A 21,936-nucleotide genomic window follows, 5' to 3' on the forward strand; every position below is an offset into this window, starting at 1 on the left:
AACATTAACTTACGAAAAAGATCTGGAGTTGAACTGTGTTTGGTTTTCATAACGTTAACTTCATCAGGTCATTTTGCTGCCGTTTATGTAATATACGTGTATATAAATTCATTTGTACATTAAGCTTCAGCAATGGTTATGCGCCCTACGTCCTAAGCGGTTATGCTATTGGACAGTTAAAAAAAATCTGATTGTAGACAAAAACGACAAACAATGAGGCGTCATAAACTACTCAGTAAAGATTTGTCCAACTTGCAGGTCTGCAAACGGACATGGGCTTAGATTTTAGGAGAGCAAGGAATGAAAGACTAAGTCTTATGGAACCAAAAAATACGCTGATGCTAAAAAATTAAGGACGAAAGTAATGTGTCACTACCAAGACACGAAGGTCGATAAAACTTACACGATACACAGAAATATCTGCTGCAGTATAGTACAGAAGGTAACTGAAAGAAATACCCAATGAAACGAAATCTATTACTACTTTTATTCAGACATAATAATTACTCTGAAGTCACTGCAGTTTATGAAGGCCCTCTGAACGTTACAATAGGCGGTGCATGCTTCACGATAGGGTGTGTGAGCATCACAGCGAGCAATGCGTGCTCTGTAACGTACTCCTACGTTGGCCACAAGGATTCTACGGGGTTCTTGTGGCAGGGCGTTCTGTTCCTCTACAAGCGTCGCTGACAACTGCTGTAAAAGATCTTTAGGGTGTGTGCAAGTGCTGTAATACACCTCCCCACCGCATCCAACATGTGCTCAATTGTATTTAAGTCGAGGGAACGGGCAGACCACTGCACTCGCCGAATATCCTCTCGTTCCAAGAGCTCTTCCACCAGCGCTGTTCGAAGCGGTCGCGCATTGTCATCCATAAAAATAAAGTCAGGGCCGAAAACATCCCTGGAAAGACACACATCGGGAAGCAGTACAGTGTCACAGAAACTTTAGTTGATTAGTGTACCGTGTTCAAAGATTTTGAGGTTTTGAGGTCAATACGCCAATGCAATATTATGCCTCCCCGCACCGTTAACACCTACACCACCAAGACAATCATGTTTGACAATGTTCCTGGATGCATTACTTGTTCGCACCGTATTAGGGGGCCGGCCGGTGTGGCCGTGCGGTTCTAAGCGCGTCAGTTTGGAACCGCGTGACCGCTACGGTCGCAGGTTCGAATCCTACCTCGGGCATGGATGTGTGTGACGTCCTTAGGTTAGTTAGGTTTAAGTAGTTCTAAGTTCTAGGGGACTGATGACCTCAGTAGTTAAGTCCCATAGTGCTCAGAGCCATTTTGAACCGTATTAGGGCACGTCCAGAATCACTACTCAGACTGAAACTGCTTTCATCAGAGAAGAACAGGTGATTCCACCTCTCGCTGGTCCAGTCCCTACCTTCTGGGCACCACCGTAAACATTGATGCCGATGTACTGGTGTCTACGAAACACGACGAGTTAATCGTCGGTCGGCAAAGATACCACCGCGATTTAGTCGCCGTGCCGCTGTGGAGCGTGAGACTGCAAGCCTTGCAGTCCTGTTAAATGTAGTTGCAATTGCATCCGCCGTTTGACGAGGATCCCTTCTTGTCTGCTCCACAGTGTACTGTAGTAGTTAACAGTGGTCGACCACCTCCTCTATTCCGGGCAGCAATGCCTGCTGTTTGTAACACTCGCCATGTATGTGAAACAATGCTGTGACCAATACTAAACTCTTGGGCTAAACTCGGCTCACTAAGTCTTGCTTCTAGTCTCCCGATGATTCTTTCCTGTGCGAAGATATTCAGGTGTTGTCTCAGGGCCTTGTTGTAATGAAGAACAGCACCACGGCGCAACGTAACTCGTTGATTCATATATACTGCCCTTTCCCGTTCCTTCTACTGCTTGGTTTTGTAGGGCCAGCCCCATTTGGCGCTCTAGTCACGCTGACCTCACGCCATGTGACGCCCACCTTTCTGTGCACTACTTTCATTCATTTCTACCGTTTAATTAATATGTTATGTTACTTTATCTATCTCTCCCTTCAATTCTGCAAAGCAGTGTAATAACTTTACTGTGAAATAAAAATAAAGCGTAAACAAAATAAAAGCAGTCTGTTCGAAAGGGCACCTTTGCATACCTGTGAATTCAAAAGCTGCTTCTACTTAACATTCAGTACCGTATTGACAATCCCTGTGCAGGATAACATGCTTGGATACTCCTTTGGATGGTGTCAAGAAGATAGTTGAGACGTTGCTATTGAAGGTTATCAACACTGTTCGACCGCGGGACCCTTGGGACCATGCACTCTGTGAGGACGATCTCTGCGTCAACACACTGCAGTCGCCAGTTGGTCTCAAGCAAGCTGAGTCTGGCTCTTGTGAACACATACCGCAGGGCACTGCATTCGTTCGATTCCTGGCTTCTTGAGATGGCCGTTCATGAGGTGTACGCGATGTGTTCATGCATTTTCGTCCGACCCATCGCTGAAAGGGGGGCGTTTGATCTGACAATAAGTTGGAGGACCTTTTACAGATACAGCACAACTCTCGAATTACATTCGATAGCGATGAGAGTTGTCTGACATCCGAACATGATACTGGCCCAAAACATGACTGACGTAGCTCCCAGCTGAACCCGGAGACTACATGCCTGACACATTCATTTGTGCTTGGCTCTCTGCACACTCTTCTACGACGATGGTCACGCGTCAGGCAGATGCTGTCTCGTCAGTAAAGTGAACCCGACATCAACGATCCTGCTTCAATTCCAGGTCGTCCCACGCCCGCCTTCTTCGCGCACGACAGTGCCGGGAGGCTTGTAATGTTGCTCGTGATGGACACCCACGGGTTAAATTGTTCGTATGGAAACGGTTGCGTATTGTCTCGGTCGATACAGCCTCACAGTTGCCTCCTAAATAGACAGCGCGCATTGCTGTGGTAGTCTCCCTGGGGTGCCTCCGCGTCACATAGATAGCAGTCATCGGATGGTGTTGTTGACTTCGGGGGATCACTATGAGGCAGATCTTACAATGTTTATTGTCTAACGATAGCAGTTCAATGCTCGAATACTGTCGCTTAGGTGCTCGCGAATTCGGTGAGCAACTTCCAAGACTTACAACCCTTCTTGCCATAATATGGCAACGCGCGGACAGTCAAAGCTTGAAATGATTGCTCAGTGTATGTGGACAGACCAGTGTATCCAAAACAGATTGAGTTTTGCACGATTCGCTACACAGCCCGTTCCAGTGAACTGCTCCGAGAGTGTAAGTTTAGTTTTATATACCATTACGCGCTTGATTACACACTGAAGCGACAAAGAAACTGGTATAGGCATGCGTATTCAGATACAGAGATGTGTACACCGGCAGAATACGGCGCTGCGGTCGATAACGCCTATATAAGACAGCTAGTGTCTAGAGCAATTGTTAGACAAGTTACTGTTGCTACAATAGCAAGTTATCAAGATTTAAGTGTGTTTGAACGTGGTATTACAATCGGCGCACGAGCGATGGGACACAGTACCTTGGAGATAGCGATGAAGTGGGGATTTTCATGAGTGCACCTTGAATATCAGGAATCCAGTAAAACGTCAAATCTCTGACATCGGCCGGCCGCTGTGACCGAGCAGTTCTAGGCAGTCCAGTCCGGAACCGCGCTGCTGCTACGGTCGCCGGTTCGAATTCTGCCTCGGGCATGGATGTGTAGTAGTTCTAAGTATGGCATAGATGTGTAGTAGTTCTAAGTCTATGAGACTGATGACCTCTGATGTTCAGTCATATAGTGCTTAGAGCTATTTGAACATTTCTTCGACATCGAGGCGGCTGGAAAAAAATCCTGCAAGAACGGGACCAACAACGACTGAAGAGAATCATTCAACGTGACAGAAGTGCAATCCTTCCCCAAATTGCTGCAAATTTCAATGCTGGATCATCAAGAAGTGTCAGCGTGCGAACCAATCAACGAAACATCATCGATATGGGCTTTCGTAGCCGTCTGACCTTGATGACTGCACGACGCAAAGCTTTACGCCTCGCCTGGGTCCGTCAACACCAACACTGGATTGTTGATAACTGGAAAAGTGTTACCTGGCTGATCCGACGAGTCTCGTTTCAAATTTTATCGAGCGGATGGACGTGTACGGGTATAGGGACAGTCTCATGAATCCACAGACCCTGCATGTCAGCAGGTTATTTTTGAAGCTGCTGGAGGCTCTGTAATAGTGTGAGGCGTGTGCAGTTGGAGTGATATGGGACCCCTGATACGTCTAGATACGACTCTGACAGGTAACAAAAAATGGTTCAAATGGCTCTGAGCACTATGGGACTCAACTGCTGTGGTCATAAGTCCCCTAGAACTTAGAACTACTTAAACCTAACTAACCTAAGGACATCACACACATCCATGCCCGAGGCAGGATTCGAACCTGCGACCGTAGCGGTCGTGCGGTTCCAGACTGTAGCGCCTTTAACCGCTCGGCCACTCCGGCCGGCGACAGGTAACACATACGTAAGCATCCTGTATGATCACCTGTATCCATTCATGTCCATTGTTCATTCTGACGGACTTGGGCAATTCCAGCAGGACATTGCGACACCCCACACGTCGAGAATGCTACAGAGTGGCTTCAGGAACACTCTTCTGAGTTTAAACACTTCCGCTGGCCACCAAACTCTCCAGGCATGAACATTATTGAGCATATCTGGGACGCCATGCAACGTGTTGTTCAGAAGAGATTTCCACCCCCTCGTACTCTTACGCGTTTATGGACAGCCCTGGAAGATTCGTGGTGTCAAGTTTCCTTCGGCACTACTTCAGACATTAATCGAGTCCATTCCACGTCGTATTGCGGCACTTCTGCGCGCTCGCTGGGCCCTACACGATATTAAGCAGGTGTACCAGTTTCTTTGGCTCTTCATTGTATAACTATACGTAACGAGCGATTGCCTGTGGTCGAAAGAGTATTGACAAAGATAGTGGTTTTACAATACGTGGATGTAAATTTTTGTAATTAAGACTCTAAGAGCCTAACACTGAGTTTAAAGCGACCTAAAATAGATAAAAATGGAAACAGTATGTCTCCAGGACACTCGGAGGTAGCAGTATGGTACATAAAGAGGATACATTCGGTAAAATGAATAAATTTTGTCTCAGTTCTCGATCTCCTAAGAAAAGTTTTTACATTGATCGAGTTATGTCTCGACGAGAAAGAATAATAATAACCTAAGTACTGGAAGCTACTGAATGTTCAGCAGGGTTAAAGCGTCTATTTTTTGCACAGTATAGGATGGCTGTTCGCGTCTTCTTTACGAACTGTGACCGGTGAGCTCCGGTGCATACGCTGGCACATATAGAAGAAGTTTTGAGTAGCTGTCGAAATATTGTATGGAACTTAAAATTCGTTTACCTGGCTGAAAATTGAAAATTTATGTTCTTTGTGTCACACTGAAAATGCGACAAACACAAACTAACGAAGGTGGTAAACTGGTGAAGATCATGAGCTCCTCACTCGGGAAAGTAGGGCTCCAACCTCCATTCGGTCATACCACTTTTAGATTTCTGTGGCTCACCAAAACATTTTACGCAAATGATAACATGCAAAAAACAAAAAAAACGAAACAAAAATTACACGATCGATGACTCGCTTCTCTATGTTTATCAATGTGAGCAGATATTCCGTCTGTCTCGACGAAGTCACTATAAGGGCTTAGAAACGCTTATTTGTTTATGAACAAGAAAATAACTTTAAAGAGAAGAAACTACTCCCATTTCTCGCCATTAGATGATATTTAATCTCATAAAGAGTATATTTTTGGCTGTGTATATTTGTGTGGCAGGGTAACGTGAGAAGAGGGAGCTATTCACTTGAGTGGATGTAGCTGCAGGTATCCGAGTAAGCGTGAACACACACTAATCTAGTTTTCAGAGTCTAATATTCCTTTATCAACAAGGGACACACACTACAGGAACTGATAAAGCCACAGTTTGGTCCATTCCCACACTATTCTCAAGGATGGAAGGTGATGAAGTGCCAAAGGTGTGTTACCTCAGTAGTGACCTCCATACAAAGGGAATGGAGTTCGCCTCCCGCGAATTTCTGTCGAGACAAAGTTCGGCTTTACACGTGGTGAAGCTGAGTTTTCGTCATTATCTGTCGGATTACTTTCTTGCATACCTCAAAGTGGAGAGTTCATTTCTAAACAGGAATTATGTGAAGAGAGTCTTCAATAAACGAGGGCTATTCGGAAAGTAAAGTCCGATCGGTCGCGAAATGGAAGCCACAGTGAAAATAAAAGTATTTTATTTGCAACAGTTTGCTATATCTTCCATCTACTTCTCTTCATAGTCGCCATTTCCACGTAAACATCTGTCGTAGTGTTGTACCAACTTTCCAAACCCTTGTCATAGAAGGCAGGCGCCTGTGCTTTCCACCACTTCTCTACGCTGGTCTGCAATTTGTTGTCGGTGCCAAAATGTTATCTTCATAGCTAGCGGTTCATGTGAGCAGAGACGGTCAGACGGAACCAAGTCGGGGCTGCTTTGTGGTCGATCAAACACTTCCCACGAAAACGTTGCAGGGGACTGTCATTGTTCCTGCAACGTGAGGCCAAGAACTGTCATGAAGAAGGAAATGCATGACAGGTGCGTTATATGGGGTTGCATAAAATCAGGTAAAATCTCGCAACGGGCACCCAAACCTGGCGGGAGTCCGCCTACTTAGCTGGGTGCTAACGTGCTTGCCTCCTGAGCAAGCGGGGTCTGCTTCGATTCCCGGCCGGGTTGGAGATTTTCTCCCCTCGTAGACTGGGTGTTGTGTTGTCCTCATCATCATTTCATCCTCATCACCAGTACGCAAGTCGCCCAATGTCGACTGAAATAAGACTTGCACTTGGCGGCCGAGCTTCCCCAGATGGGGTTTCCCGGCCAACAATGCAATTTCCGTTTTTTATCTGGCGGGAGACACTGTTGTTCTAGGCATCTTTACGTGTTCACTGTGTGCTCAGAACTAAAAAGAGCCACGTGACGCGATAGATAGGCGTGGTAGAAATATTGTCCAACACATCTGTGCAAAAGCTTCATCGGGTTTTCAGTGTCGTTACCATTTCGTGACCTGTCGGACCAGTCCAAACAGCCCTCGTATCATTCATTTGCTTCAAATTTACCACGAGAAGTGGAAAGTCTACGGGTATCCATTGCATTCTCTATAATACTTTTTGTCGCTTAATCATGAAACAATGTAATCTTTACCGCAGAGGCAACAAGAAATACAGCGTAGTGGTAGAGCGCTGATGTATCTCGTTCATAATATCTATCTGCTGTCTTCACCTTAATGTTTCTTCGCCGGCCGCGGTGGCCGTGCGGTTCTAGGCGCTACAGTCCGGAGCCGCGCTGCTGCTATGGTCGCAGGTTCGAATCCTTCCTCGGGCATGGGTGTGTGTGATGTCCTTAGGTTAGTTAGGTTTAAGTAGTTCTACGTTCTAGGGGACTGATGACCACAGCAGTTGAGTCCCATAGTGCTCAGAGCCATTTGAACCATTTTTTTAATGTTTCTTCAGTGTCAGTGTTACTGCTGCCAATGCAGGCGTTTCGAAGGGTATAAGATATTCAGATCTGTAAATATATACAATAATTTTATGTACCATTAGGATCATATTTGACGAAACAGTAGATACATGCATATCTACATTCTTCTTTTTCATGTAGTGATTTTCTTAGATGGCATTGCCTCACAAAACGTGTCAGGTCTGAATTAAAATTTATAGTTCGGGAAAAAAGCTGTTGTGTTTTACAGAATACATTTCTTTTGAAGCAAATACCAAAATCAACAGTTTCATCAATTTCCAAAGTCTTTAATCAGTGACTCTAAGACGTTCTGATTTCCATACTAGTCTCTTCGTGTGATCCCCCAACATAAGTAACAAGTAGAAAACACTGCAATCAGATTTTTGTAATTTTTGCTATTTATGGTACGTGAATTTCAGACCTCAAGCAACAATATCCCAAACCAGTTCGAAGCAACTATCAAAAATTCTCGAAATAATCGACTTTGAAGTTTTCCGAGCGTCCTTCATACACTGAAGTAATGTATGTATTTCGAGAAGTGGTGTGGTACTGTGGTAGACTGCTCCGCTTCCCTGTAGGGGGGGGGGGGTGTTCTATACCCAGCCAATGCAAATTTTTAAAGAAAGGTGCATATTCTACGGGCATTTCCGTGAAGCGTAAAATACATAAAGCTGGGGGAAAAAACAATAGGGCTCGAGATTGGTAATCAGCTCATGGCTACTTCGAGTTTGATTTTAGTCATTTTTTCGTTTCTTCCGTTCATTTCGAATACCTACGTCATCTCAATACAAAATTCATAAAATATAAACTAAGAATCACATATCCAATTGTCATTTTTGAAAGAATTCAAGTCTTTTTATTCCCAAGTGAATATCGCATACAAAAATCCAGTTTTAATTGCAAATATGAACTCTTAATTACCGATCTTTTATAAAAGATTGTCTAGAAATTAATTTTTTCGTCTTTGTATAGCTTACGCATCATGCCGATGTTAGTGGAACAAGTACCTTTATTTAAAAATTTATCATGGCTGGAAATCGAGCTCAGGCTACCCACATGGCAGGCGACGATTCTACTACAGAGCCATGCGGCCCATTGAAAGAACGACCTTGTTTTAGGGTACTGAAGACGCCTAGAAAGCTTCAAAGTCGATTTCCTCGACAACTTTTGGGATCTACAGCGAACTGGTTTGGAACACTGATATTTGAGTTCTCAACTTGACGTACTTTTATCATTACTTACTGTGTTACCAGTAAGATTTTTATAGCATACAACCTCTTTGCACCCTGTGTTCCATTTTCGTCTGTGGATGTAAAATTTGTTTCTTCTCGGAATCTGTCCTTTATTAAGCCTATGTAACTTCGTACCAGGGTGCGACTTTAACTAATGTATATTCTGAATTGTAAAAATAAACCGTAATACAACATTCAAAATCTTGAGATGCCTGAGTGGACCCATTCCGAAAGCCAATAAATTAAAAAAAATTTCACATATCATAAATGTAAAAAAATTAAAATCTATTTGGTATCCCTGTAAGGTCTCCAAAAAATGGCTCTGAGCACTATGGGACGTAACATCTATGGTCATCAGTCCCCTAGAATTTAGAACTACTTAAACCTAACTAACCTAAGAACAGCACACAACACCCAGGCATCACGAGGCAGAGAAAATCCCTGACCCCGCCGGGAATCGAACCCGGGAACCCGGGCGTGGGAAGCGAGAACGCTACCGCACGACCACGAGATGCGGGCTGTAAGGTCTCCAACGCTAGCTACTACGATGGTACACGACACATAGATAGCCGGCTCGAGGCCTAATAACTTCACATTACTAATACTTGGCAAGTAGAGGAGAGGTAATGCCATAGAGATATTCAACACCAGACTCTGTTGTAAGGTACTCGAAGACTACGGATTTCCAGTTAACTCCTACCGTGTCTACCAAGTCTAGGAAACGGATGCGTGTGTCACTTCTAGGAGCTTAGATATCTGTGACACGCTGAGGTGCCATGGCATCCAGATGAATTTCACAATCATGGTACAGTCAAAATCACCAAAAAATGCATTTTCTGCAAAAGTGAGGCATTTCACATTCGCGCTGAAAATGACCTCGAAATGCGACATCATTTGTGCGGGTCTAATAAGCAGCGTGAGACAAACTACCATCAACGTAGGAAAGGCGTTTGTGAAATGCGAGAAAGCAAGAAAACATTCCCTCGGTGCGTGTCGTAAAATGAGATTCTAATCTGAGGCTGCGTAATACTCGGCGCTCACTTTTCCCGAACAAGTGGAAAGAAGTCCGTCCGACCGAGCTGCTCTCACTCACAGCTACTTCTCTGGGTATCGAACAATAAGAACCAAAGGTAGCAGTCGTAATTACGTTTACAGAACTGCAGTTTTTCATTGAACATTGATATTCACATGCACTGGAATCTCACGCCCTGAATCGACTCGTCACTGCTCTACGAATTCCACTGCTGAAAAACTACAGACCAAAGATGTACATTATCTTTCACAGGGTTTGAAGGTCACGAGTGATAACGAGTAAAATCTGAGAAGCCATCAAGTAAACCTTAGATACATTTCCATTGGGAGATCGCTACTTCAGATGAAGTGTAGCTATTACGCTTTTACAACATATCTGACATGCTATATCAGTGCGAAAACGAGACGTTATTTTAAAGAAACAACGTTTAACTGATAATATTCAGTGGACAAGAGTTCTGCAGCACCTTAATGATTCAGATATCGTCATCGTCTAACGGTCACGAGTTTATTTGTGTTGTCTCATTGGAAACTTTCCTTCCCTTGTCTTGTATCTTCTGTGCAAGTTTGTTCTCTCCGTTAGGATTTAATGGACCGTCGATGGTGCTTCTGTTACAGCAGAGATTTATCATAGTAGCGCAAAGACGGTAGAAGAAACTGCCATTGCCTCAGTGAAGGAACATTTACGAAACGAACTTGGAAGTTGCTTAGGAAAAACCACAGAGACCTAACCAGAACGATCAGACCAGGATACGAGCGTAGTTTACAAGCAATACGAATTCATTCCGGTTGATGATTTTACTAAGTGATAAAAGTTGTATTATTGTAACTCACATATATGATATCTTTAAATACAAAGAATCATCTCCCTCTTTTCTTATTGGAAAATACGTGACACTAAACAATCTACCAACGAGAACGAAATGTTCCAAATTTAATATTAATGTTTCACTATTCAACAGTGATAAATCTTACTGAGTGTGATATGAAACTGAATGAACGCATGAAATCAGTCATAAGAATTGCAAATAGAAGTATTCTGGGAAACAGAGCTGCAACTGTAATGGTACGACAAGAAACATAAATGAAATTCATAATCGCGCAGTTGACACCCACTGGAAAGTGTACCTCCAAAGCTACAGGACCTTACGTTGCAATTCTTAGAAAACAGCTGACCTAGTTCTCACGAAAGACTGTTGGATAAATTCAGAGAAGTTATATTCGAGGGTAATTAGAAACAATTCAGCTTCCTACAGAACATATCTCGCTTAGCAACCATTAGGCTAAGACAATGAGAGAACAGGATGTACACCGACGCATGCAGAAAATTGTATTTCACTCATTCCATATACGAATCAAGTAGGACAGAAAATCGCTATAATTGTTCCATAATAGTCTCCAGAATGTGCAGTATAAGGATTTCCGGAATTTAAATGTGGATATCGATTAAAGGGCAACGGCCTTGCCGCAATGGATACACCGGTTCCCGTGAGATCACCGAAGTTAAGCGCTGTCGGGCGTGGTCGGCACTTGGATGGGTGACCATCCAGGCCGCCATGCGCTGTTGCCATTTTTCGGGATGCACTCAGCCTCGTGATGCCAATTGAGGAGCTACTCGACCGAATAGCAGCGGCTTCGGTCAAGAATACCGTCATAACGGCCGGGAGAGCGGTGTGCTGACCCCACGCCCCTCCTATCCGCCTCCTCCACTGAGGATGACACGGCGGTCAGATGGTCCCGGTAGGCCACTCGTGGCCTGAAGACGGAGTGCTTAATATCGATTAAAACTTTGAGCTGAATTGTTATCAAACCTGCACGAAAACAAACGACCAGACATAAACACTATAATACTGTGCAGAGAGAGAACCACATACGACTTCAGTTCAGTTTACAAACGTGAAGTCTAAATAACCAAACTGCAGCGCGAGAAATACTGCAGAATGGCAAAAACTACCAAGTGTATATGTGGAACGAAGTCTTTCGACGTCAACCGCTGCTAAGAAGAATGAGAAGACTCAGTGGTTTGTAGAATATGTAAAGAAACACCGTAATTAACTTGCACTCCAACCTTATATACAAAACGCTGTTTTTAATCTAAAACAACCAAAAATGTACATGAATCCAATTTGCACAATAACCACGGAAAATGCTTTATAAATAAAAGCGAAACGTGTCTGGTGTGATTCTCTATAACTAAATTGCAGTAATCTCAAGACGGAAAACCAATAATAACGGATTGGATATTTGCCTTTTGTAGCCAACCATCTACCACTAGAGCATTCCGAGCACACCTCAGAAACCACCTCTGACATTCTATTACAAGTTCATATTGAATCTTTCAAACTTCAACGCCTAAGATGTGATTAGTAGATATGAGCTACTTCCACGAAAATTGCGTCTTCTTAAGGTTTGCAATATTAGCACAGAGAAAACCAATTTGAGACAACAGGATTTTTAAATGATCTAGTAAACAGAAATAGTATGTCCATTGGATTTACGCTCATAGAGATATTCGCGAAAATCTACAGAAATTTTAGGCGGATACTTTCTTTGCTCATCAGTACATTCCTGAACTTTTTATCTCTTTCATTCAGGATACACATTAAATCTTGGTTCTGCTCTGCTGATAGTGTTCAGCAAAGCCGATGACTTCATTTTTCTTCCATCTACGTTCCTCTGCAATCCATAGCCCTATTGGTTGTTTCCCGACATTGACTATGTCTTATAACCAATAAAATTTTTAACAACCTCTGCTAGTCATAACAAGGTGTTCATTAGGACACAAAAATAACTTCAACTTTAGTAAAAATATTTAATGTTTCTAATAATTGGCGTCTTATGTCACTAAAATACCACCAGCAGGAAAATCAATTAGTGTAATGTAGGCAAAAATAATTTCCGTGTGTAAATGAATGTCTGTTTGGAGTAGGAATTGCCTTTTCTTGAATGAATCGAAGACAGTTTATCAAATCATTAACAGAGATCATCCTGGTGTAAGAGGCCAACTCCTGCCACTGTTAACTGGAAGCAATAATCACAGAATATAAGTACTGGGGTCGTGCCAGACAGAAGTTAAAGTGAGGATGCAAACCAGCAATCTATCTTACTACACTTACTCAAACAAAATCTAAAGTAATATAGTCTCTCCTGAAAGTTTAATTTCCAGATGTATGAGACGTTTATCCAATCAATTACGTTAAATGAAGGTATCCGATAACAAGTCCTCCACAATCTTCTTGTTGTTGAACAGAAAAGAGTAGGGAAATACTTCGGTCCACTGCATGATGTGCATCAGGAAAACTGGTGGATCATGTTCGCTCGTGAATTACATCACATGTACAGCAGACTAACCAGCGTAAGCCTGATGACAAATGAGCGTGATGTGTGGAGAGGTCACATGAACGCCCACACGGTCTGTACAAGAGCTTGCTTTAGTTATCGTTGGAAGAAGGCCACTGGGCAGCCTAAGAAAAAGGAATGGATTCCAGAAAGACCTGCTGAAGATCGGTACAAAGGTCGAGTGGTGGTAGAGTTAAAGAAAGAGAGTAAAATAGAGGAGTCCTGCGAACGGCCGCGGTACGACGATAACGATGAATGAACGCCGGATGATGAGCGTTATGCATTGAAACTCGTAAAATACATAAAATAGGATAAGGACTTCAATAAATTATAAACAACAGTGACCTTAAAAAGCGTTTATTTATTTTGAATATTTTCTTTTCTGTATGCTGTTCTGCAGCTTCTATAAATGGAATTACGAGGGGCACTCAACAAGTGACCGAACGAGGTGGCGCAGTGGTTAGCACACTGGACTCGCATTCGGGAGGACGACGGTTCAATCCCGTCTCCGGCCATCCTGATTTAGGTTTTCCGTGATTTCCCTAAATCGCTTCAGGCAAATGCCGGGATGGTTCCTTTGAAAGGGCACGGCCGATTTCCTTCCCCATCCTTCCCTTACCCGAGCTTGCGCTTCGTCTCTAATGACCTCATTGTCGACGGGACGTTAAACACTAATCTCCTCCTCCCCTCCTCCTCCACTCAACAAGTAATGAAGCACATTTTTTTCCCGGCTAATTTAGTTGAAAAATTTAGAATTTGTTGCGGGACATCGTGGAATATTCCAGCTTCAGCCTCTGTAGTTTTCCTGAAGTTCCGATAGGTGGGGGCACTATTCGTAGCCTTCAAAACCTCAAACGGAGGTTCTTTCCAAGCAGAGAGATGTCACTGAGTATCTTCTGACGGAAAACCAGGGCATCGCATACATTCATAGGCGCTTACAGAATGTCGACGGAGACCTGGCAGTGAACAAACACACGATGAGTCATTCGGCGAGGCGTCTTTCACCATCGCAAGATCGCCCAAACTAGTCCGATCTCCCGCGTGCCCGTCGGCCGCACACAGCAGTGATTGCTGCACTGTTGGAACGTGCGGACACTCTCAGTCGAGGTGATTGATGGACCACAACCAAACACCTCGCTGCATAACTGGGAAGGTTGTTGATGCAGCAAGACGTCGGCTCCAGCATCGACCAATAGACTAGTACCACATGAACACACAACACTCCCGGTAGGGTGGCACAAGGCAGTCGCATTGAACAGAGATAATGTTGAAAAAGTACGATTTTCTAACCAAAGGACTGGGGAATTGTACGGTTTATTTGAATCTTGAATAAAACCAACCCGCTTTCTCAAAAAACTGTGCTGTATTACTTACCGAACGCCGTTCGTTAATTCATTTTTATATTTGTGTTCCACAAGAGCTGCAATTTACTTTTCTGTTTTTCGCCATTTTATTTGTTCTGCTACTAGTTTCGTGAGGTAAAATCTAGCCATTTTAAATATACATATACAGAGTGATTTTTTCCACAGTGTACAAACTCTAGGAACTGATCGATGAGAGGCTACGGAACAAAAAAGGTCTAATTAACTTACGTCCGGAAATGCATAGTTTCCTTGCTAGAGACCATTTAGTCAATCATACATTGTTACAGAGACTGCGGTCAAATACTCGCTGCGCAATGTAGCCACATTTACAGGATGTATGGTTTCCTCGTAGAGGACGGTACTGTTCCTCATACGTTATGCCCTAGCGCCCTCTCCTGCCATAGTAATTGGTAATGTTGTGTCCGATTCACTTCTCTTGTTGACTCACCTTGTAGTGGATGTTATATAGCGTTATACACAATGGTTTCTTATCCGAACTGAGAGCTTGCCGACATGGTGTTTACTTACGGAGAGGCAAATGGCAACGGGCGGTGGGCAGCAAGGTTGTATCGTGAGACCTATCCACACCGACAACAACTACAGTATTCAATGTCTGCAACAGTGTTTCGCCATTTGTCTGAGACAGGGTCGTTTCAGGAAGCAGGAAACCATGTAGGACGTACCCGAAATGTTCGGACACCAGACTTGCAGGAAAATGTGATTAAAGGCAATTGGCCCGCCAATTCAGGGTAAGCCAGACCACCGTGTGGAATATTCTCCATGACAATTGTCACTACCCTTATCACTTACAGCGGGTGCAGGGCTTACTAGCGACAGACTTTCCGCATCAGAAGCAGTTTTGTCACTGGTTTCTTCACCAGGCAACAACGATTCCGGGATTTGTGTCATTCATCCTATTCACAGATGAGGCCACCTTTACACCGAGTCGTATATTCAGATTTCATAACAGTCATCTGGGAGATAGTATGCAGACATCCCATGGTGTTGTGACAGCGAATCAACAGCATCGGTGCAGCCGGGTGGGTCGCGATAATTGGCGACCGTATTTTGAGACCAGTCTTCTTTCCACATCGCCTAACAGGCTGGAACTATTGGTGTTTCTTGTGGGTGACTTTGTCTGCCCTGCTGGAAGAAGTGACACAGATCATTCAAAGGGTAATGTGGTTGTTACATGATGGTGCCCCAGCCCACTTCACCGTTAACGTCCGGTCGCATGTCAGTCGCGTCTTCCCTGGTCGATGGATAGCACGAGGGGGTTCAGTTGCATGGCCTGCTCGTCTACCGGATCTCAACTCGTGCGATTTCTGGTTATGGGGCCATCTAAAAAATTATCGTGTAAGCAGAGCCCATTCCAGATGTGGGGATACTGGAGCAGCGTATTCATGCTGCCTTTGACACTGTTCGGATGCAGCCTGGCCGATGTGACCGTCTGAGACAGAACATGCTACGGCTCGTACACGCATGCTTGAGGCACATGGAAACCATTTTCAACTCAGTCTGTGACTGTGGAAATTTGGAAATTTGTGATAAGGTCTTATGGGACCAAACTGCTGAGGTCATCGGTCCCTGAGCTTACACACTACTTAATCTAACTTAAAGTAACTTACTCTAAGGACAACACACACACACCCATACCCGAGGGAGAACTCGAACCTCCGACGGGGGGAGCCGCGCGAACCGTGACAAGGCGCCCAAGACCGCTCGGCTACACCGCGCGGCGCTGTGAATGTGGCTGCATGGTACAGCGCGTATTAAGACTGCAGTCTCTGTAACAGTGCATGATTGAATTAATTGCCTCTAGCGTGGGAACCATGCATTTCCATACATAAGTTCATTAGACCTTTTTTGTTCCGTATCCTTTCATCGATCAATCCCAAGACTTTGTACGCGGTGGAGAAAATCGCCCTGTGTAGTGAGAGCCAAAACATTGTGCTGCTCCACCTTTGGAACGCAACACAGCAACGATTCTGTGTGGTATATATTCAGCTAGCTGTTGGTGGGTTTCCGGAGGTGTGTCACCAGATGCCTATGTACAGGCCACGCGACTCCCATAAATTGTGACCAGTGGTCTGTGGGCGCGCAGCTGGCGCCCGATAGCGTCCCGGATGTCATCCATCAAGTTCAGATCACAGGCATTTGGTGGCTAAAACATCAGCGTGAGTTCACATTTATGATCGTCAGCCAGTGCGACCTCGTGACACGGACTGCAATCGTTCTGGTAGATTCCTTCGCCGTAGCGTAAAACATCGAGCTTGAAATGGCGCAGGTGGCCCACAATAACGTTCACCTAGTCCAGTGGTTCCCAACCTGGGGGTATTTACCCCCTGGGGGATAAAATGAAATTTTCTGGCCGGCCGGCGTGGCCGTGCGGTTCTAGGCGCTACAGTATGGAACCGCGTGACCGCTACGGTCGCAGGTTCGAATCCTGCCTCGGGCATGGATGTGTGTGATGTCCTTAGGTTAGTTAGGTTTAAGTAGTTCTAAGTTCTAGGGGACTTATGACCTCAGATGTTAAGTCCCATAGCGCTCAGAGCCATTTGAACCATTTTTTTAGAATTTTCTGAAGGGTAAAAACTAAACCATTCTATGGTGTTTCAGTCACGAAACTAAATTATTTACAAAAGATCATTACCGTTATCACTACTGATTATTTAAGTTACCAATAATTACTTTTCTCAGTTAGTAGCATTAATGCAGTGGAGATTACAGGTTCCTCACCATAGTTCATCAACTACACACATATATTGTGCCTTGTCCCAGACATCGCTGATGATAAAAATTAGGCGTATACGAAACAAATGCTAAATATCTTAAGAAAATGTCTTTTCCAGATCGTAGATAGTACCTGCAGTAGTCGAGAAATTGCTTTATTACCCGCTTCGAAACATATATGAATTAACCAATATCACGACACAGCAGTAGCTGCATAAGAGCTACTACAATGTCGTACAAAGTATTGTTATTTTTATTATTAGTATTATTATTTGTGGCTGTGATCAGACAGAAAGCATCAACAGTATAAAGTCCTCCAATCTCTGCCAGTTCAGAAGGAAAGAGTGCAGAAATCAAGTGATTTACGAACAGAAAGTATAGTGCACACATTTTAAGTGGGGTTGAGTTAGCTTTCTTATTTGAGAAGGAGTTGTGGGTAGCACTTGAGAAGCTCTCTCTCTCTCTCTCTCTCTCTCTCTCTCTCTCTCTCTCTAACACACACATACACACACACACACACACACACATACACACAAACTAAATGTCATACATCTTTCATCATTTTAAAAATAAAAGTGTTCCAAGAAAAGTCTTCCATTCTACAGCTTGGTTATGTGCTAAATTTGGTGATAATGTGGGTAACGTGTGTGTTTGGGGGGGAGGGGGGGATGGCAACAGATGGCAGAGGGTGGGGGAGGGGGATGGGTGGGGGTACGAGGTAATGTCTGATTTAACTAAGGGGTAAGAGTCTCAGAAAGGTTGGGAACAAATGACCTAGTCCATAGCTGTCATAGTGCTTTCGATTACTACCAAAGGTCCCTTGGAAGTCCAGATGAATGTATCCATAGCATAACACTACTCCCACCGTCCTGCTGAACTGCTGCTGTGTTCGTTCTGTGGTGCGGTGCATCTTTCGAACAGCCGTATGCCTGGATGTCGGCGTATCAACCTGATATATGTATGTATGTATTAAACTGGGGACCTAGAAACGACGGAAAGGCTTCGACCCGCCGTATCCCTCAGTGGTTCACAATCCCACAACAGGCCACAGCAGTCCACCCACCACCCCGCCACCCCGCACCGAACCCAGGGTTATAGTGCGGTTCGGCCCCCAGTAGACACCCCCCCCTCCCCCCGCCCCGGGAACGTCTCATACCAGACGAGTGTAACTCCAATGTTTGCGTGGTAGAATAGTTACGGTGTACGTGTACGTGGAAACGGTGTTCGCGCAGCAATCGCTGACACAGTGTAACTGAGGCGGAATAAAGGAAACCAGCGCGCAATCGCCGAGGTAGTTGGAAAACTGCTATAAAAACGACCCAGAGGCTGGCCGGCACATCGGACCTCGACATTAATCCACCGGGCAGATTCGTGCTGGGGATCGACACACCTTCCCGCTCGGGAAGCAGCGCGTTAGACCGCGCGGCTATCCGGGCGGGAACCTGATATAATAAGAAACGTAATCATAGTCGGCTACACGCTTTCCGTGATCCGTGATCGAATTTTGACCATCCCGTGCCACCTGAAATCGTAGTTGACGTTGTCGTTGGTTCAACATGGGAACACCTACGGGTCATCTAAGGAGCCCAACAATCGACGGTGCACAGTGAACTGTGTGCTCCGAAATACTCGTCCTTGTGTTGCACCAGTATTCTACTCGACCGTCAGATTTGCCACAGATCGCCGCCTGTGCTGCTTTGCGAAGTGGTCAAGCCTCCGACCACCAAGTTCTGGGACGGTGTGGACGGCGAACACCTTATCGCCTATTCGTGCTTTCTTCGTCTGTTAACCGCTTTCCATACCTGCTTACGACAATAACACGCGAACAGCTGACTAGCTTCGCCGTTTCTGAGATGCTCGTTCCCAGGCGCCGCGCCATAACAATTTGGCCTCCGTCAAAGTCTTTTGTCATTTGATTTGCCCATTTACGGCCCATATTGTAGAATGACTCTCCAGTCTTTCCTGCACCATTTAAATACTTCCCTTATCGTGTCAGGTACACGACACTTTACCAGGCGCCACTGAAGCCAGCGGTGGACAATGGTCATGAAGTTGTGTACTAGCGGAGAAACTCGGCACTAACCAGGTATTTATAGCTGTGCGTCCACGGTCGTACCAAGCAGTGTTTGGCCTTCTGCTTAATGTTTATGACGTCATATCTCCTGAACTATCTGTCGTACAATGATATAACTTTGTAGGTACGTTCAGCGACGTATGTGGATACTGTCTACAAAGTGTGTTGCAACGAAATAACAAATTTACACGACATCCACGATGCCGTAGTTTTTCAAGCATCGTGTGATGTCGTATCTCCTGAACTATGAGTCGTACAATGATATAATACTGCATGCACGTACACGCAGCGGCATATGTTGATACTGTCTGCGGAATTTATTGTGAATAGAGTCAGTAGCAAAGAATTAATAAATTTAAAGGTCATGCATGATACGGCAATTTTTCACGTGTCTCATTGTTCACGACTTCATATCTCCTGAACTTCTCGTCATACAATGATATAACTTTGCACTTATATTCAAAGTGGTATATGTGCATACTGTCTGTAAAATGCGTCACGTCCGCCGCTCGTGGTCTCGCGGTAGCGTTCTCGCTTCCCGAGCACGGGGTCCCGGGTTCGATTCCCGGCGGGGTCAGGGATTTTCACCTGCCTCGAGATGACTGGGTGTTTGTGTTGTCCTTATCATTTCATCATCATCCAGGATAGTGGCGACATTGGACTGAGCAAAAGATTGGGTAATTGTACGGGCGCTGATAACCACGCAGTTGAGCGCCCCACAAACCAAACATCATCATCAAAATGCGTCGCGTACAGTTATTACTAAAAAGTATTAAATTATAACGTCATACCTCATGACGCACTTTTACTGCACGGAAAGTGGAAAAGTAGTAAGCGATAAATATTTTTCCTGTCGTCATTTTTTAGGAGTTGTCAGTGATAAAAAAAAGTCGTGAAGGTTTGAATGCATGTGTAAAGTTTGTTGGAAGTCTTAAGTGCTCTCATTCTCAAATACTGAATGAATAAATTCTGGTTCAAAAATGTTCAAATGTGCGTGAAATCATATCGGACTTAACTGCTAAGGTCATCAGTCCCTAAGCTTACACCCTACTTAAGCTAAATTATCCTAAGGATAAACACATACACTCATGTCCAAGGGAGGACTCGAATCTCCGCCGGGACCAGCTGCACAATAAATTCTGGTAATTCACTCGTCGCTGGCTACGCTTTTACGCTTTTCACCCCCACCCTTACACTCACCCGTACCCCTTTGATAGCTAGGTGGTTCTTACCCCCACAGCGATGGTCGACTAACAGCAAAGTATATGTGTACCAAATTTAATTAAAATCGGTTCAGTGGTTTAGGAGGAGATGTGGGCCGCACACACACACACACACACACACACACACACACACACACACACACATACGTACATTTTTGTAATATGTATGGATGCAAATACACATTTGTTGTCTGTATATACGCTATTTGCTTAATCGAAGCTTCCCGTATTGAGAAAATGGAAGGAGGGACCTACATTTAACTTGAAAACAAAAATTTCATAGCCAAAATCGCATTAATTAATGTTTATTATTGACGACCGGTTTCGAAGGTTGAAACTATCATCTTCTGATCTTCAAAAAATTTATTGGTTATAAATCGTGTTCCATTATGAGTTTACCACTCATGCCATGTCGTCATTATGTTGGAGAATATATAGTGCATTATACATAGGTTTGTCAAAAGTAAAACCATATCGAAAGTACCTTGATCAAATGGACATGTTCACACACGTAGCACTCTACTCAGGCTTGGTAGTTCTATAAGTGCACGATATTTTGTAGAAACGCACATTTGTACAAATTTTTACGGTTACATGACATGTTGTGTACGATATGGCTACATCTCAGTTGAAGTAAGGTCACTTGATGTTGTGATCGATCTGCTCGCGAGTGACTGCTTGTAATGAAGTTTTCACACACTGCAGTCACAGCGGGACCCGTCTGAAATTGCTAAATTTTGCCACTCACTGTTCACGAAGATATTACAGTTGGAGGTTTTTGTGGGTGCTGGATTTTTACTATATGTCGTGCATTTTGAGAAGTAACAAGCCTCAATAGAGTGCTACGTTTGTAAACATATCCATCTGTACTAGGTACTTTTTATCTGTATATGGTTTTACTTTTGACAGACCTGTATGTAATGTGCTGTATAATAAACTCATAACGGTACACGGGTTATAACCAAAGACTTTCTTGAAGAACAGTGGTCAATAATACATATTAATTAACGCGATATTGGCTATAAAAAGTTTTTTTCTATTTACTTATGTTTACGGGTCTTTAATGTTATTTATGAACAATGACATTATGTTGATTTGTCGTATTTATAACGTAACTAGCCTACTTATACCTCCCGAGGAGATCACGAATGTAAAATTAGAGAGATTCGAGCGCGCACGGAGACTTTCCGGCAGTAGTTCTTCCCGTGAACCATACGCGACTGGAACAGGAAAGAGAGGTAATGACAGTGGCACGTAAAGTGCCCTCCGCCACACACCGTTGGGTGGCTTGCGGAGTATAAATGTAGATGTAGATGTCCTAGTATCAATTTCTTTTCCTGTCAGAGATATAGTGTGTGGTTACATTTTACCATCTTTGATTGAAGTCGATTTTCTGATTTGA

General features: G+C 44.1%; 1 protein-coding gene and 1 pseudogene across 1 annotated transcript in view; both read left to right on the top strand.

Annotated features, from left to right (window-relative positions):
• The window catches only part of LOC126184096 (U-scoloptoxin(01)-Cw1a-like), a 41,617-nt gene that overhangs the window by 9,066 nt on the left and 10,615 nt on the right, over positions 1-21,936 (top strand). The window lies entirely within an intron of this gene.
• Positions 11,254-11,371, top strand: LOC126185792 (5S ribosomal RNA; annotated as a pseudogene).

This window comes from Schistocerca cancellata, chromosome 4 (genome assembly GCF_023864275.1).
Source record: "Schistocerca cancellata isolate TAMUIC-IGC-003103 chromosome 4, iqSchCanc2.1, whole genome shotgun sequence".
NCBI lineage: Eukaryota > Metazoa > Arthropoda > Insecta > Orthoptera > Acrididae > Schistocerca > Schistocerca cancellata.